The sequence below is a fragment of the Stigmatopora argus genome, chromosome 15 (assembly GCF_051989625.1).
Source record: "Stigmatopora argus isolate UIUO_Sarg chromosome 15, RoL_Sarg_1.0, whole genome shotgun sequence".
Taxonomy (NCBI): domain Eukaryota; kingdom Metazoa; phylum Chordata; class Actinopteri; order Syngnathiformes; family Syngnathidae; genus Stigmatopora; species Stigmatopora argus.
In genome coordinates this window covers 15,616,770-15,633,408 of record NC_135401.1, presented here as the reverse complement: position 1 = coordinate 15,633,408, position 16,639 = coordinate 15,616,770, and the positions used below count along the sequence as shown (strand labels likewise).

General features: G+C 41.2%; 2 protein-coding genes across 9 annotated transcripts in view; one reads left to right on the top strand and one right to left on the bottom strand.

Moving 5' to 3' along the window:
* The window catches only part of LOC144089406 (transcription regulator protein BACH2-like), a 99,160-nt gene extending 88,212 nt beyond the window's left edge, over positions 1-10,948 (bottom strand). For both annotated transcript variants that reach the window (XM_077620216.1, XM_077620215.1), the window contains exon 1: positions 10,721-10,948. The gene's annotated coding sequence lies outside the window, so the exon portion shown is untranslated. The remainder of the gene's footprint in view (positions 1-10,720) is intronic.
* Positions 10,949-16,233: 5,285 nt separating this feature from the next.
* mipol1 (mirror-image polydactyly 1) overlaps positions 16,234-16,639 on the top strand; it is a 134,142-nt gene continuing 133,736 nt past the window's right edge. For all 7 annotated transcript variants that reach the window (XR_013305060.1, XM_077620194.1, XM_077620192.1 and 4 more), the window contains exon 1: positions 16,234-16,381. The gene's annotated coding sequence lies outside the window, so the exon portion shown is untranslated. The remainder of the gene's footprint in view (positions 16,382-16,639) is intronic.

The following is a 16,639-nucleotide window of genomic DNA, read 5'->3' as shown; positions in this document are numbered from 1 at the left end:
TGTACTCACGTCATCATCACCCACAAATCTATCAAAGTCCTCATTTTCTGTGTCCGAATTGAACAATTGTCCAAATTAATTAGTCATCGAAAACGCTGAGTTTAATACGTTCGTCCAGGCGGCCACATTCCATTCGCAAATAGTAGCTAGCGTAACTATTCCAAGGCTGTCTTCCATGGTTCGCAAATGTGTTGATGCCAATTGCCAGGCCACAATCCATTCATTCGAAAATAGTAGCTAGCTAGTAGCTAGGGTAACTATTCCAAGGCTGTCTTCCATGGTTCGCAACTGTGTTGATGCCAATCGCCAGGCCACAATCCATTCGAAAATAGTAGCTAGCTAGTAGCTAGCGTAACTATTCCAAGGCTGTCTTCCATGGTTCGCAACTGTGTTGATGCCAATCGCCAGGCCACAATCCATTCGAAAATAGTAGCTAGCTAGTAGCTAGCTAGTCGCTAGCGTAACTATTCCAAGGCTGTCTTCCATGGTTCGCAACTGTGTTGATGCCGATCGCCAGGCCACAGTCCATTCGCAAATAGTAGCTAGCTAGGGTTGAGGCCGATACACCGGGGCACAATCCATTGGGTGTATTGACAAAAAACTATATATCCCAGCAGTCACTGCGCAGTACTTTATCTACGGGAAAATAGTAGAGTCGGGGATAACAATTTTAGTATTGGTCCATATATAAAGCGCACTGGATTATAAGGCGCCCTGTCTATTTTGGAGAAAATTTAAGACTTTTATGTGCGCCTTATAGTCGTGAAAATACGGTATATATAAATATATACACACACACACACACACACATATATATATACATATATATATATATATATATATATATATATATATATATATATATATATATATATATATATACATACACATATATATACACCGTAATTACTCGAATATAACACGCAGGTTTTTGCTATATAATTAATTCCAATAGTTGGGGGTGCGTGTTATAATCAAGAACTAAAATAAATTACAAATTTTCGATCGAAAAAAGCATTGTCAAACTCACTTTGACGCACGGATTTTACGTCATCTCGTACAGCTGACGCACGGATTTTACGTCATCTCCTAAAGCCGACGCATGGATTTTACGTCATCTCGTAAACCCGATCGAAAATCGGAAAGCCGAGACCACCACTGCCCCCCTCTAGCCTCGTACTCGTCTCAGTTCACCCTCTCTCAGTTCAGTGTTATAATCAATAACTAAAATAAATTACAAATTTTCGATCGAAAAAAGCATTGTCAAACTCACTTTGACGCACGGATTTTACGTCATCTCGTAAAGACGGCGCACGGATTTTACGTCATCTCGTAATTTCGATCGAAAATCGGAAAGCCGAGACCACCACTCCCCCCCTCTAGCCTCCTACTCGTCTCAGTTCACCCTCTCTCAGTTCAGTGTTATAATCAATAACTAAAATAAATTACAAATTTTCGATCGAAAAAAGCATTGTCAAACTCACTTTGACGCACGGATTTTACGTCATCTCGTAAAGACGGCGCACGGATTTTACGTCATCTCGTAATTTCGATCGAAAATCGGAAAGCCGAGACCACCACTCCCCCCCTCTAGCCTCCTACTCGTCTCAGTTCACCCTCTCTCAGTTCAGTGTTATAATCAATAACTAAAATAAATTACAAATTTTCGATCGAAAAAAGCATTGTCAAACTCACTTTGACGCATGGATTTTACGTCATCTCGTAAAGCCAATCGGATGATGTGTTGTGGGAGGAAGAGGAAGTGGATGAAGGAAGCGTGTACGTTGATAGGATTCTCAACGAAGAGATGTATGAGAGGACAGACAAAGAGAGAGAGGAACTCTTCATTTGAAGGATTCTAATGAATAAATTTGTTTGAACAAAACAATCGTGAAACGAAGAAAAAAAGGTAAGATTTCTGATTTTCGTCAGCGGGAAATTTTAGGTGCGCACTATATTCGAGTACTGCGTTTTTCCAGATTTTTTTGGCCCAAAATGACCTGCGTGTTATTTTCGAGTGCGCGTTATATTCGAGTAATTACGGTATATACATATATACATATATATATATATATATATATATATATATATATATATATATATATATATATATATATATATATATATATATATATACACACACACATTTATATATATATATATGTATATCCACATAAAGACGCTCCCCTACTTACGAACGAGTTAGGTTCCGAGCGATTGTTCATAAGTTGAATTTGTTCGTAAGTTGCTCAGTGCTATCTTTTGTATTATAATTTATGTTTAAGGCCTATATAAGTATATTGAATGTTTATATAAGTGCATTTGTATGTTTAAGGCCTGTATAATAAACATGCATTGGTTTGTACTGAAAAAAACATTTAATAACATGGAGAGAATACATACAGTACTGTATACATACATTAGAGAGAGAGAGATTTACTAGAAACTGGCCGAAAGAAGCTATCTAATGACGATTGCAGTTTTCTTTTTTTCATCATAAATGATGCGGTAGCACTGTATGGCATCATTCAATTGATTTGCAAACTTTGTGCAACGTTCAATATTTGGGTCCTGCTGCTCGATCTTTATGTTTATAAATGGTACTGACAGTCAGCATTCAAGTTGTATCCACGTGCACCGCTCACCACTTTCTCACGCGCATCAAGCTTCGTTATTATTGCCACTCATTTCAAATGAAATGGCTTGTTTCTTCCTTGCACCTCCCTCAATAGAAGCCTTTCGCTTTTCACCAACCATATTGAATAATGGATGCACGAGATATTTAATGATAAAATAATTAAAAAGGTTCTTTGCGCACTGGAGATACGTTCACGCACTTCCACACTGCAACGAACTGGGCAGAGGAAGGTAGATGCTGGGTGAGCTGAGCTCACAGCGCCAGGCGTCAGTATTAGCGGCGGAAAGAAGCACTACTCGAAAAAGGCGCCCAATACAAAATTGAACTTACGAACATTTTTCGTCATGACCGCAATTGGCAGACATGTTCGTATGTACCATTGTTCGTAACTCGAATGTTCCTAAGTAGGGGAGCGTCTGTACACATACTTTTGTGATCAAAAGTTTACATACATTTGTGAAGAAAATAATGTCATGGCCCTCTCATGAGTGTGTGGAATCCCTCCAGAGCTCTTTCAGCAATAGACTGCTGCACCCTCAGTGCAAGAGGGAGGGCTTCCACAGATCCTTCCTCCCATCAGCTGTCATGCCCCCTCAACAAAAATATGTCTGAATGTTAACATCACCTCTGTCATTATGCACTGCAACAACTTTCATTGTGTGCGTACAGTTGTGGTCAAAAGTTTACATACACTTGTGAAGAACATAATGTCATGGCTCTCTTGAGTTTCCGGTTATTTCTACAACTCTGATTTTTCTCTGATAGAGTGATTGGAACATATACTTCTTTGTCACACAAAAAACTTCATAAAGTTTGATTCTTTTATGACTATATTATGGGTTAACAGAAAAAGTGATCAAATCGGCTGGGTCAAAAATATACATACAGCAACACGAATTAGCCATTTTGGTGACTTAGAAAGTTGTGTCAGTGAAATGAGCTTCATAGCATGGCCTCTTAACTTCTTGTGAGTGATTATGAGTGACTACAGCTGGTGACTTCTCTGAGGCCATTTAAATAGGGCTCATTGGATGCAAACGCCCACAAACACTACAATGGGAAAGTCAAAGGATCTTAGCATGGATCCGAAAAAGCGAATCCTTGACTTGAACAAGTCAGGAAAGTCACTTAGAGCCATTTCAAAGCAGCTGCAGGTCCCAAGAGCAACAGTGCCAACGATTTTTTGTAAGTATAAAGTGCATGGCACTGTTTTGTAACTGCCACGATCAGGAAGAAAACGCAAGCTTTCACCTGCTGCTGAGAGAAAATTGGTCAGGAGAATGAAGATTCAACCGAGAATCACCAAAAAGCAGATCTGCCAAGAATTAGAAGCTGCTGGAACACAGGTGTCAGTCTCCACAGTCAAGTGTGTTTTGCATCTCCATGGACTGAGACGCTGCTATGCAAGAAGGAAGCCCTTGCTCCAAAAGCGGCACCTTAAGGCTCGACTGAAGTTTCCTGCTGATCACATGGACAAAGATAAGACCTTCTGGAGGAAAGTTCTGTGGTCAGACGAAACAAAAATCGAGCTGTTTGTCCACAATGCCCACCAATATGTTTGGAGGAGAAAAGGTGAGGCCTTTAACCCCAAGTACACCATGCCTACCGTCAAGCATGGTGGTGGTAGTATTATGCTGTGGGGCTGTTTTGCTTCCAATGGAACTGGTGCTTTACAGAGAGTAAATTGGATAATGAAGAAGGAGGATTACCTTCAAATTCTTCAAGATAACCTAAAGTCATCAGCCCGAAGATTGGGTCTTGGGTGCAGTGGGGTGTTCCAACAGGACAATGACCCCAAAGACACATCAAAAGTGGTAATGGAATGGCTAAATCAGGCTAGAATTAAGGTTTTCGAATGGCCTTTTCAAAGTCCTGACTTAAACCCCATAAAAGAATCAAACTTCATGACTGTTTTTTGTGACAAAGAAGTATTTGTTCCAATCACTCTATCAGAGAAAAATCTGAGTTGTAGAAATAATTGGAAACTCAAGAGAGCCATGACATTATGTTCTTCACAAGTGTATGTAAGCTTCTGACCACAACGGTATATATACATACACACACACATATACATACGTATACATGTATGTATGCACGCACGCACGCACGCACACACACACGCACGCACACACACATTCATACATACATACGCGGTACCTCGACATACGAGTGCCCCGACATACGAGCAATTTGGGATACGAGTAAAATTTCGGGCAAATATTTATCTTGAGATAGGAGACAAATTTTGATATACGAGCATACAGCGGACGCGAGTGGCTGCTCATAAGAACATCATGGGCAATGTCTTTCTGGTCGCAACTCCCTCGTGTAATGTCTCTATGAGCACTGGGCGGAGCGTTGCATTTTTTCAGTGTTGTTTTTTTTCCGTCGCTAATATGAGAGGAGTACTACTTCCCGGGAAAGTTGGCAAGTGGTCATGTGTTATCCTACTGTGAGGACATTGTAAAGAAATACAAAAAATACAAAAGCAAACAACCCTCGATAGGTTGCTTCTGAAAGTCAGGGTGTAGGTGGGGCAAAAAGCCAACCCGGGAAAAGAAAGGTATAAAAATGTGTATGTATGTATGTATATGTGTATGTGTGTGTATATATGTATATGTGTGTGTATATATGTATATGTGTGTATGTATATATATATATATATATATATATATATATATATATATATATATATATATATATGTGTGTATATATATATATATACACATACACACACATTCACATAAATACATATATACCGTATTTTCACGACTATTCGGCGCATCGTATTTTAAGCCGCAGTGTCAGTAACGAGTGCTATTTCTGTATTTTAGACGCACAAAGCATGCACCGTTTCATTAGACGCATATATATTATATATGGATGAACATCGAAACGCAATAGCGCTGGCTACCGGAAGCAGCCTATTACCGGGTTCCGGTGCGCAGTGACTGCTGGGAAATATAGTTCTTGCACGCTACACCCACACGCTAAAAACACGTTTTAAAAAGGCAATGGAAGCAAAGCTGAGTTCGGTTGTACTTTATTTAGACATTTTACAACTCACTCACGTCATCATCACCCACAAATCCCTCAAAGTCCTCATTTTCTGTGTCCGAATTAAACAATTGCCCAAACGAGCCTTCCAAAAAGCCGGGTCCCCTCTTTTCGTTCTCAGAGTCACCGTCATTTCCATGTGGCTCCTTAGAAATGATGCCGGCTTTGGCAAAAGCTCGAACAACCGTGCAAGCAGACACGTTCGCCCAGGCGGCCACAATTCGTTCACAAATAGTAGCTAGCTAGTGTTGATGCCGATCGGCAGGCCACAATCCATTGGGTGTATTGACATAAAAAAACTACATATCCCAGCAGTCACTGCGCAGTACTTTATCTACGGGAAAATAGTAGAGTCGGGGGCTGCTTGCCATAGTTGTCCTATCGACGGATTTATTTTATTTTATCGTGATAACAATTTTAGTATTGGTCCATCTATAAAGTGCACTGGATTATAAGGCGCCCTGTCTATTTTGGAGAAAATTTCAGACTTTTATGTGCGCCTTATAGTCGTGAAAATACGGTATATATATATATATATATATATATATATATATATATATATATATATATATATATATGTATATATATACACGCACATATATACACACATATATACACACACATATACACATACATATACACACACACATATACACATTTATACGCACATACATAAATAGCACTCGTTATTGACACTGCGGCTAAAAATATGATGCGCCGAATAGTCGTGAAATTACGGTACAGTGGTACCTCGTCATACGACCGCTTGTCACACAATATTCTCGTTTTACGACGGAAATTTCGATCGAATAATTCGCCCGTCATGCGATCAAAATTTCGTGATGCGACCAAGCCTTTTTTGCATTTCTTTCGTGTATAACAATATCTACGAGCACTGAACGATTAATTCAGACGAGTTTCTCCTCCTACGCATCGACCAGGAAACGCACAACGCGCATGCGCGGGAAAAAGAGGGCTTTCTGGGTAATGAAGTATACTCGTGCACACAACGCCGATAGACAATGGCACTCTTTCTCAGAATGAAACTTCATTACCCACAATCAATATGTGGGTAAGCTGAGCTGTTGCATTTCCTGTTATTTTTATTATCTAATACGAGGAGTATTATATTACTTCTCGTTCGCTGCTCCTAAGAACATCAGCGGCACTGGCTCGCAATTCCCTCTTTGTAATATTTCTGGTCGCAACTCTCTCTCATAGGCGCTGTTCAAAGCCATTTCAACGAGGGAGTTGCGAGCCGGTCTTTATGAGCAGCGGAGCGATCGCTAAAATGTACTACAAGACTATTTCTCGTTGGCAAGTGGTCGTGGGTTATCCTATTGTGAGGACATTTGTGTGAATCATTTTCGGAATATTTTGAAGGGAATACGTAGTACAACAGCAAACAGCCCATCGATAGCGAACGTGAGGGTGGAGGCGTGGCAAACCGCCAACCCGGAAAACGAAGGTAACAAAAGATTACAACAAAATTAGAATTCAGTTGTGTGTAAAGTTACATTAAACGTATGTTTGAGTGTCTGTATATATTAATCCAAGTTAATTTAAATTTGTTTGTTCCGTTTACGAGTGCGTTGTCGTGGAAAAAAACGAACCCCCCCCACTCCCCCAAACGTCTCTGTCTCCCGTCGGCGAAATCTGCCCAATTTTAGTTAGATTAAACACATTTTATTACTATTAAACCACTAGTTATGTGTTACTTTGTTAATAGATGGCAAATTAGAAAAAATAAAACATTTTTTTCCAATCCAATATCCTGTTTTTGGTGTTTTTTCAGTGGGTTGGAACAAATTAATTTGTTTCCCATTCATTTCAATGGTAAACGTCCGCTCGAGTTACGAGAATCTCGTCATACGATCTCAGTCCCGGAACGGATTAAGATCGTATGTCGAGGTACCACTGTATATATAATTAATTTATTTTCTGGGTTTGTGTTTTGAATTATTTTATTTTCTTCTTCCTGTTTTTCTCCTCAGCCTGACCACCAGCGGAAAAAAATTACATCGAAAAAGGCTTAGGGGAAAAAAAACAAAAAAGTGGCAGTTATCGAGATAGTTATTGAGGAAGTCTCGAAAGATTTTAGAAAGGGAGATCTCTGCTCGCATACGCGTACCCGAGTCCAGCTTCTCAGTTGCACGCCCTAGGGGCTCCGTATTATATTTATTATTTCAACAGTCCCCTGGTTGTCTGTTGAGTCACAGCGTAACCAGCTTGGATGCATTTAAACTGCATCATCTTGTATGCATGGACCAAGCTAAATCTCTTAACTATTCTTGAGCAAACATTGCAATGTCTAGCAGATATGAAATGGGCTTTTCTCCTGAAGATACGCATATGCAAGTTGCCTGCGTAAGGTTGACAAACTATAATAACAATCCCATTAATGTGATTTAATGACTGGACTATCTCCCACTGTATTTGCCCGATATATAGTATATACAACATGATCATGCTGAATAGACTGAATGGAAGCAGTGTGTACACGAGCAGAAATCCCCCTGTCTAAAATCTCGCGAGACTTGCCAGTATCTCGATAACTGCCGCTTTCTCGTTTTTGAATTATTATTTTTCCCTGAAGCTGACCACCAGTGGAAAAAAATATAAATCAAAAAAAGTGGCATTTATCGAGATACTTGGAAGTCTCGGGCGAACTGCATTGCGCGGATTCGAGACTATAGGAAACTTGTACACGTACTCATCCCAGCTGCTGCCCTCTGGCAGACGCTATAGGTCCCACAAAGCTCGGACAAATAGGCTTAAGGACAGTTTTTTCCCCACATCCATCAGACATCTAAACTCGCGCTAACATACACACATTCCCTTCTGCGGCATATGATTAGATGTTTGGTTGGTGATCTGCCGCCTCCTAGCTGACTTGAAGGAAGGTAAGTGGCAGACAGTGTGCGGTAATCGAGAGGTAAGCGACCTGTATGTAATCGAGAGGTAAGCGACCTGTATTCACAACAGCGGAATGACAAATTACAAGTCCGTAACTTACACTTATTTAGGTCTTGTGCCGATTAAACGTAGCTTATGGAGAAGCACCATCAATTTCGTCACACGCAGTTTCTGCGTGTGATGACAAGTAGGCTTTTTTGTGTTGTGGTAATGACGACATGGCCTATGTCCGATTATTATTATTATTATTATTATCATTAATGTGACTTAATGACTGGACTATCTCGTACCATCTTAGCCCCATATCTAAATAAAATTCGATTGCGCTGAATGCATACCTGTCAACCTCTGCCGATAACTGCCCTTATAAATGATTATGATTCCCCTTACGAACCCCAAAAAAAACCTTACAAACACCGTACGAGTCGTACGGTGTTTGTAAGGTTTTTTTGGGGTTTGTAAGGGGAATCATAATCATTTATAAGGGCAGTTATCGGCAGAGGTTGACAGGTATGTGAATGGAACCAAGTGTGTACGCAGGCTCGGGTCCTCCTGTCTAGAATTTGGGGAACGGAGTACCGCGAGACTTCCAGGTATCTCGATAACTGCTGCTTCCTCGTTTTTTGATTTATTTTTTTTCCCGCTGGCGGTCAGGCTGAGGAGAAGAAAAAAAACTAAGAGGAAAGAAAAAATAATTAACAATTTAATTCAAAACACATCCCCAGGAAAAAAAATTGAAAAACGAAAAAAAAAAATCAAAAAACAACCCCAAAAATTCATTAATTTGAATAACAAGGTAGAAAAAGAATTAATTTAAAATAAAATAAACCAAAAATTAATTAATGAAAAACGAAGAAAAAAATAATTCAAAAAACACCCCCCAAAAAATAATTAATTAGAAAAACTGAATTTTGAAAAATAATTAATTCAAAACACAACCCCAAAAATTAATTAATTTGAAAAACAAAGAAGAAAAATAATTTAAAAAAATAACCCAAGGAAAATAAATAATTTGAAAAACGAGGAAGAAGAGAGTGTATTAAAAAACAATTAATTTCAAAAACGGCCAGGGCTTTTTTTTATTTTTAAGGTGAATGCAATAAGCTTCCGTTGGAGACAGCCACCGATGGTTAAAAAAAAGAGGGGGGTGGCCATGTGGGCAGGGAAGCAGGTTGCACAAAAACAAAGGGTTATTTCATTCTGTGACAAGATTCATAGTTATTTCAATAAATTATATTTAACTTAAACATAATTTAATTGATATCCCCAAAAATGTTTATCTCAATGGTTCAGTGTGTTTGATGGTATACCGAACTGATTCACGTTGTCCCCTCAAAATAATTAGAAAATATTGGGTGGGAGTTAAACCTCGTAAAGATAATTTTCGAATTCTTGCGCTCTCCACTGTGGCCGTTGTGTGAACCGAGTACTATACTCCGCGATTGAGGGCGGGTGTTAGGGGGAGGAAGCCTTGCTGTTCCTTTGTCCCTCGCCAGCGCCTTTCGTCCCCAGAATGACAGCAGGTAACGCAAACCAGGAGGCTGATCACTATCCCAGCGCAACATCTTTTCCATCAGATTCATAATAAACTGGCACTTGTGTTGTCTAGGTGTTACCAATCTGCGAAAATGTAAAGAGTGTCAACTTCCGAGTGAAATTCATGCGGTGCGTGTGGTCTTGTCATGCTACAAACCGGGTCATTCCCAGTCTGACATAAGGCACCGTGGACTACAACTGGGGAAACTCCTCATTAAATATTCGGTAACACATTTACATATTTGGATGAGGCTACAAACAAAAGATCCGAAACAAAGGCCATGTGAAGCTCGTGGCTTGCTAACATGGTGGCTCGGGAGCGTGTTTAGTGAAAATACCTCACGTAACTGTACGGCTTCCCTTTATATCAGCATCCCTACTAACTTAAGCGCAACCATACTAAAATGAAATAAACTGCAAGGGAAACAAATGAAGCAGTTGTTCAGCGGATAAGCGCATGGCTACGACAAGAAAAACAATTGAGGGAAGCAAGCTGCCCCAGCACGTCGCTTTAGTTAGGCTGCAAACACGTAGTGCTCACGCTTTGTCAATGTAACGAAGCGAAAAACTTACCCCTTTCTGCTCTCCCGCGTTAGGTTCTCATAAATAAAAGTACGCCTGCATGGCGGTTAATCCCCACTGTCCTCGAATAACAAGATTCACTATTTTAATGGGTGTATGCATCAATCGCTGCGTCGTACACGGCTTTCAGTTCTTGTTCGATGGAACGCCTTTTCTCCTCCAAGAGCTGCATTGTTGACATTGGTTTGCTGACGTCATGCTAGCCTCTCATTCACAACAACGACCAAGCCCCCTCTGCATTTACGATGATGACGCCTGCCTGCTCCCCTTGCGGTTATCACAAATCCATACTTGAACTACGATAACCTAATTGTACAGTTACACAACAATTCATAATTTGATATTACGTCCTAACGGAAATATTAAAGGCTAAATAAAGTGTTGAGACTTAAGTGTCTACTTAAAAATATAAATTGAGAAATGTATCCATGCAATAGATGTATAGTTTTTACACTGGTTTATAATAATCATCATTTTAATAAACGTCTTTGACATTGTAATATTTTTACTACTACGTCTCTAGAAGTGATGGGCCATCCTTTTCCTCCCGTGTAGCATCCATCTATAATTTTTTCAAAAATCATTTATGAAAATCAGTCTTTCTTTTTTTTCAGTGATCTGAGAGGTGATTGTGATCTCGTCATCTACACAATCTGGTTTCCATGTAGCATTACATATTGAGTTTGATGCATTTAATAAGGGACAGACCAGGGGTGGGCAAACCGGTCCTCAAGGGCCGCTGTGGGTGCAATCCATTGACTGCACTTCTAAGATACTTGATTTGTGGAAAGGTTTCCTCTTTAGAGGTTGGAACGAAAGCCTGCACCCACTGCGGCCTTTTGTGGAATGTTGGCCCACCCTTGTCCAGGACCATGAAGGGCAGCTCTCTTTCAGCGAGGTACAGCTTCGTGTTTGGGATGAAACAGTGTAAGAACCAGTCCTTTGTGATGGCTTCCGTGATCCTGGCTTTCTGTCATGCAGTAGACCATGAGGATGGTCAAACTAGGCTGGCTTTACCATGAAGCCAGCAGCATTCCCACATATGATGATCCGCACGTTTAGTTCCTCTTTGAAAAAGAATGTCCGGGAAGGCATCCTCTTCCAAAAAAGGCCAGTCTCACCCATGTTAAAAACTTGCTCTGGAAGATAACTGGCCATTCTCTTGAATTATGTGAGGGAACTCTTCCTCAACGTAGCATTTCGCTGCATCCCGGTCTGCTAAGGAGGCTCACTCGCGGCACTGGAACGAAGCTGAGGTTCATCAAGTGTGCATACAAAGTCATACCACTCCCCCGCTTTGGACAGTCACACCGGCAATCATTGTTCATGGTCCTAGCATACACCCCCCTTGGCCAACAAAGCCCAAAAGACAAACCATGATCACCTGTGACACCCAGGAAGGCCACAGGACCGCATGGGAAGTACTCAAGGCATGTGCTAATGAACTAGTTCCAGTTGTCATTGACATTTTCAACATGTTTCTAACACAGACCACCATCCCAGCCTGCCTAAAATGAGCCACTATAATCCCAGTGGCCAAGAAGTAACCCACAAACAATCTGGACGACTAGAGCCCAGGAACACTCACACCAATCGCCACAAAGTACTTTGAAAAACTGGTACTGAAACACATCCACTTCCCCTCATCCACGACCCACATCAGTTTGCCTACTGGCCAAATAGATTCCCAAGTTGGACAACCTGGGACTTCCACACTTCACCTGCTCCTGGATTAAGGACTTTTTGTCAAACGATCCCAGCACGTGAAGCTGGGTCGCCTACTATAAAGCGCCCGCCTGTGTGCTCAGTTCACTATTTTACTCGCTGAAAACATCATTATGGAATTTGCGGTCCCAGCGCCCCCCCCGATGAGTCATCACCTCATCGTGGTGGTGGGGTTTGTGTGTCCTAGTGATCCTTGGATCTATGTTATCTGGGGCCTTGTGGCCCTGGCAGGGTCACCCATGCCAAACTGTTCTGAGGTGAGGGACCAGACAGAACAATCACTCCAAAGGCCTCTTATGATGAGCAACATTATTGAACGACATCTTCCCTGCCCAGACACGGTCACCGGGGCCCCACTCTGGAGCCACGCCTAGAGGAGGCCAGGCATAACCCGAAGAGAGGACGTGGGTTCCGGTACTCGGACGATTCACCGAAAGACGTTTCGCCGACGGACGTTTGGCCGACGGACAGTTCGCCGAACGGACGTTTCGCCAAAACGAGATTCGCGCGCTCGCCCCGCCCCCGGATCATGTGTGTACATGTTTTTCAACCTCGGCCCGCGGGGCATATACGGCCCGTTACAGATAACATTCATTTAGGAATAACAACGGCATGTACTGCCTCCCGCTGGACATATTTCTAAATACAAGTACATACTACAATGTGCTGCCATTTTTTAAATATTTTTTATTTTATCCTTGCATTTAAAGTAGATAGTCTATAGAGATGCGGCACCGTCCACTCCCACGGCCACTGTGGAGCTCTCCGCAGGGGATCTCAGGCGGCTCTAGCGTTCCCTGGCACACTCTTGCTTGCGCTTTCGTAGACGATTATCCAACCGGTTGGCCAAGGCGAATAGCTCCTCCAGCATGATTGTGTCATCCCGAGCAGCCAGCTTGACCGCGGGAGAAAGTCCACGTTTAAAGATTCTGCATAGTGCCGAATCGTCAAATCCATATTCCGCAGCCAGAATTTGAAATTGAATCGTGTAGTCAGCCACGGTCAGATTGCCCGTAACAAAGTCTAGCAGGTCAAAAACCTTGACGAGGTTTGAAAAAGGTTGGACACTCAAGCATTGCTTACTGCCATGGCCAAAGTGGATGCCCTACCGTCGAGGAGACTCATAATATAAGCAACCCGGGAGCAATCACTCGAAAAGGTGAGTGGCTGCTGGTCAAATACCAAGGAGCACTGGTGCAAGAACTGTCTACAATTACCAGGTTCTCCCTCGTAACGGCGGAATGCGGTAAGGTCGGCTCCTAAAAATGCCTGTGTGCTCAGAGGAGCTGTAGTGGCCTGGCTGGGTGCCGCAGGGGAGTTAGATATAGTCTTGAAGGGCAGCCCCCTTTCAGCAAGGTACACCTTTGTGTTCAGGATGAAACAGTTTTTGAAGGCTTTAGTGATCTAGGCTTTCCGGTTGCTCATCCAGTAGACAGGTAGCAATGCTTTGTTCTTGTTTTTTTAAAGCATGAGGATGGTCGAATTTGTAGATTAAGGCTGGCTTGAAGCCGGCCAGCAGCATCCCGACACATGAAGAGCTTTGGGCGATCCGCGTGAACCCCGGCACTTTCAGTCCTTTGAATTAAAATGTCCGTGGAGGCATCCACTTTCAAAAAGGCCAACTTATTCCAAAAGATAACCAATCATTCTTTGGAATTATGTAAGGGAACTATTCCTCGGCGTAGCGTTTCGTTGCCTCCCGGTCTGCCGGCAGAGGAGGCTCACTCGTGGCACTGGAATGAGGGTGAAGTTCATCTTCATTGTCATCGTCACCATCTAATCTATCGTAAAATGTCTTGGCTTTGGTTCAAATCATGTTGGTATCCAGAGGAATCACCTTCTCTTGATAGGCATTCTCCTTCTTCTGGCGTCCGTCTCGTTAGTTTTATTTGGTATGACATTTTTCTTCTTGATAGGCATCTAGCCTTGAGTGCCACCCATTTCAGCACCGAAGAAGTCCTGCCTTGACTTCCGCAATTATCATAGCCATTTTTCATCTCCTGTCTGCCGCTGGCAAGTTACAGCGTGAATTTTGACATGACTCAGAACGTTAAAGAGGTATTTTCAATGCCAATTCAAAATTCATACAATGCTGGAACAGGCTCGGTGTAGTCTTTCTATGTGCGATGCGAAATGGATGTCATGTAATCCAAAGAAAAGGCATGATGCTGTTTGTATTATCGATGGGTCATACTTTTACTATGGTGAAATTTCTCTTCTTCTTCTGCCCTGAGTGCCACCCATTTCAGCTCCAAAGAAGCTGTGCCGTGACTTCCGCTATTTTTCATCTCCTGTTAAGATGAAAAATCGCAATGTACTGTAGCTGCGAAGTGGTGAAGGATCACAGTAATACACGGGCTGGCTGTGTTTGGAACTTGTCCGGCCTCCGTGAACCACGTGAGCCCCTAGCGGCAAAATCAGAGTGTCACAACTCTTTCTCCACAGCTCTGGCCGTACAGTGCAACTGTGTATGTGACTTCCTCAGATGAAATTAGACTTATGAACACAAGAAATTCGGACATTATTATTCTTCAAATGTTCTGGAATGTGATTTGAACTAAAAAAAAATTCGTTGGTTTGAATTTACCACATACATTTCTCTCGGCTCAAAAGGAGGCGATGTATTGGGCGCCTGCGCAGAACAAATCAGGGCCTATGTAGTAAGATTTATTCATTATTCGATATATATATATATATATATATATATATATATATATATATATATATATATATATATATATATATATATATATATATATATATCAGTGGCGGGCGGTGCATTTTCTGGTAGCGCCTTCAATGTATCAATCCAACCCTGAAAAACTATTTTATGGCTATAAAACCTCTACTGCAGCTACAGCTGCAACACATAAAAAAGAATCAATAAATTAATGCACAAAAATGGGGTAAAATCCACTTCCTAGCAGCATTTCATGATTAAATACAAATACTGGAGCTGTTCAGACATTAAAACCAGGCCAGGGGGTGATTTTCCCGGGAAAAGACAGCGATGAACGTCAATGGCGTACGGGCAAACATTGCCCGACAATGGGGTAAAATCCAGCCAAAAACAGCATTTATTGATTAAATACAAATACTGGAGCTTTTTAGACATCAGAACCGGGCCCGGAGTATCATTTCCCCGATAAAAAGACAGCGATTCATTTGTTTTTGCCACTGTTGGCCAAGTGGGTGGAGTTTGAGATCTCTGGCTGCTTTGGCCTGCCTACTAGCCAATCATAGTTTGTGAAAGCAATGACATGAGCCAGCCAGCAAAATGCTAACGCCTATCAAAAATCATTGTGGGGTTGCCAACTCGAAATCTGATCGGTTAAAAGCAACAGTCTTGTTTAATGCAGCAGACCCCGCAAGAACTGATTGTGAAGGCTTTGAGGCAGATCTGATCTGGCAACAAATAATGGCTGAAATGTGATTGGTTAAATGCTTCAATATGAAAACACACATCTGGAAGCAGTGCAACCAGGGGGAAAAGCAATGAAAGGAAGCTAACAGACCATTTGGAATAATAAGTATTGATGGACAAAATATAATATGATTCAGATATTTCTTAGGCCAGCAGAGAAGGCCTTGAAGGCCCTGACGGCCCGCCACTGATATATATATATATATATATATATATATATATATATATATATATATATATATATATATATATATATATATATATATATATATATATATATATATATATATATATATATATATATATATATATATATATATATATATATATATCTTTATCTGCCGTCATCGCTGTAGAGGAAGTGATGCAAATATCGCGCATGCGCAATAGTAAAAGTCTCATACCATTTCAGGTCCATCTGCCTGTTCAAGCTGCCCAAAAGGTTTTGCTCTTCGTTATTAGGGCTTAGTCAATAAGTCTGAATTTAGACCACAGCTTTTTCGGTAAGTTGAATAAACTTCCACAATTAACACTCAAGCTAACAGCAATTCCGAATAACACAAGGAGGCTTCTTGTGGTCAGATGAGCGGACGCTAAATACCAAAGAATCACTCCTGACTCACAACCTCTCCAAACGACAGATAAACACTGAATATAATTGAATATTTATATTAAATGTGTCCAACTTTTGGTCAATTAGAAACAATCTAACTCCTGAGTCAGCAAAACTATTTTGACACAATGATCATATAACACGTGTT